Source organism: Cyprinodon tularosa, unplaced genomic scaffold (assembly GCF_016077235.1).
Source record: "Cyprinodon tularosa strain WSP-4 unplaced genomic scaffold, ASM1607723v1 ctg614, whole genome shotgun sequence".
NCBI classification, from domain to species: Eukaryota; Metazoa; Chordata; class Actinopteri; order Cyprinodontiformes; family Cyprinodontidae; genus Cyprinodon; species Cyprinodon tularosa.
Window position 1 is genome coordinate 61,432 of NW_024039357.1, and position 2,633 is coordinate 64,064.

A 2,633-nucleotide genomic window follows, 5' to 3' on the forward strand; every position below is an offset into this window, starting at 1 on the left:
CGATCATGACAAGCTTATTTTTTAAAGACTCTGGTCCAAAGACTATAACTTCTACAGTATTCTGTCTGCATTTAGAAGCAGAAAGACATGCCTGTAGTCTATATAATGGGTTAGCTTCATCTTAGACTGATATAGCTGAGTATCATCAGCATAACAGTGGAAATTAATCCCATGCTGTCTCATAATTCTACCATTCGGGAGCATATGTAGTAAAGAGAAGTGGTCCTAGCACTGATCCCAGTAGTACTCCACAGGTAACCCTGAAGCATAAATTAGATTTATTAACATGAACAAAGTGAAATCTGTCAGATAAATAAAATGTTATACCTGCCTAGTGTCGTTCCTTTAATTCCTACAAAATATTCAAGTCTTTCAAAGAAGAATAAAGGAGATAAACCGTATCAAATGCAGCACTGAGATCTTACAGGACACGTACAGATACAAGTCCATTATCTGAGGCCATGAGAATATCATTAGTTACTTTCACCAGAGCTGTTTCTGTGGTATGATGAGCTCTAAAAACAGACTGAAACTCTTCAAAAAGTTAATTACTGTGTAAGTGCTTACACATTTGTTTAGCAACAATTTTCTCAAGAATTTTAGATTAGAATGGAGGATTAGTATATAATCAACCAATTCATGTATGTAGGTCAAGAGCCAGTTGTGACGGTTTTTACAAGGTTAATTATTTTAGTTTTAGTTTTTTTTTTTTTTACAGGGTATTTGTCACTTTTTAGCGGTGCCAGTCAGGTATCCCTCCTGACAAGTAGGATCAATATATATAGATTTTTAAACCAGTCACACAAGGACCATACACTTTTGCGTGTGTAGACCCTTACAAATAAGGAATGAAAACTTTTGACAAAAAGACAACAAAAAATTAGGCTTAACAGTCCTTGTATTTCAAATAGAAAAATAAATATATAGCCATCAAAAAATAATCACAAAATTCTTCTCCAAAAATAAATGTCCATTATAATCCAACGGATTAGGGCTCCAATATAGATTGCCCCACAGCAAGAGCTGTGAAATAACAAGAGAAAATAAAAAACATTAGTGTCTATACACAACAAAAGTCCTACAATTGCATAAAAAAACAGCACAAACAAACATACATAGAATGGACTTACAGGTCTGATGAGAAAATAATCTTGCTCAGAGGCAGGCGCTGGAACAGGTTTTCTGTTGTTGGTTTCACTAGATGAATATATTTAAAATTTATTTTATTTTTTGTAATGGGGCAAAATTATTAATTTATATTATCAGTAAGTATAGCACTTACGGAGGACCTTTAACTGTGATGTCACCGGCTTCCGGGTAATTGTGATGACACGTCAGCACGGCAGGAGCACAGAATGAAGTTTCTTTGTTTGTTTGGTTTTCTCCTTTTCCTTAATGATCGGTGGGATCCAGAACAGTGGCAAAATACTGAAAGCACGAGGGATTAAACGGCCTCGGACTGACTTTGTTACTGGTCGATAGAACGGAATATGCAGACGTAGTAGCAGCAGCTGTTTCTGTTACGCTGTCTGCTGAGACACTGACATTTTCAAACTGGAGCTAGGAGTCAGATTGAACAGCGGACCAATCAGGTAAGTGCATGTGTTAAATGGGCGTAAAGAAGGCGTGTCTTGAGCTGTGAAGAAGCAGGAGGGTTTATGAATAACGGTGCAGCCAGCTCTGTGCAACAAGCAGGTTGTCACACAGTTTCTTAAAGGCATAGAGGACGATCTTTTGTTTCCAGGTTCATCATTTAAATAAGTGGTCTGTCATGATCTGGCCTATTCGCTCTCCGTTAAGTGGTTATTTCTTTCACCTGTCGTTTTCCCTCCCTGCCTCAATTATAATTTATTCCTCTCACCTGTTTTCTCTGGGTTATATTCAGTTTAGCCTGATCGTTCAGTGCCAGATCATTATTTGTCTTTCTGTTAGCCTGTCTGTTATTTTGATTCCTTGGTTCATGTTTTGGATCCTAGCAGCCAGTGGAAAGAGTTTTTTGTGTTTGTCTTGTCTCCTGATCGTCCGCTATTCCTCCCCCGTGGAGTCCTCAGGGTTTTTGGCTCATTATGGGGGGAGGTTCAGTTTTTATTCCAGTAGGCCTGGCTCCAAGGAGGAGACTAGTTTAAAGGTCCTGCATTAAGTTCTGGTTCCTGTCCTGTCTCTGCTACCCTCTTCCACTGAGCCTGCCTGTCTGCACCTGATCCTTTCTGCTCCTGTGCGTGACCACCTGGTCATGCTTCCAGTCCCAGTCAGACTCTAAACCTGCCTGGGAGTTTGTGGATGCCTGGAAGCCTGGATCCTGCCACCTGTCTGTTCCAGCCTGATCTGGATCCTGTTCTGTCTGTTCCTGTCTGTTCTGAATTCCTGACCAGGATCGGCTTCCTGCAAGAGCTCTGGAACTGCAGCACTGAGGACATTCTTGGACTGGACTGTTAAACCAGGTAAGTGACCAACTCAGATAATCATCTTTTTTCAGATGATTGTGGTCACTTACCTGCGTTTCTCCCACAAAGTGTCAGAGATTGGGCGGTGCCCTGCCCCACTTCTGCAGTATCCGCGAGCCTCAGCTCCACTTTAGTTTTTGTTTTATTTAATAAACGTTTTAAACTTTCCTACTAACTGTCTCTCCTTGA

General features: G+C 40.3%; 1 long non-coding RNA gene across 1 annotated transcript; it reads right to left on the minus strand.

Annotated features, from left to right (window-relative positions):
- Positions 1-909: 909 nt before the first annotated feature.
- Positions 910-1,672, minus strand: LOC119798215. Its single transcript, XR_005282694.1, has 3 exons — positions 1,283-1,672; positions 1,131-1,197; positions 910-1,023 (listed from the first exon to the last, which is right to left on the minus strand). It is a non-coding gene; the product is annotated as an uncharacterized LOC119798215 (long non-coding RNA).
- Positions 1,673-2,633: the final 961 nt, after the last annotated feature.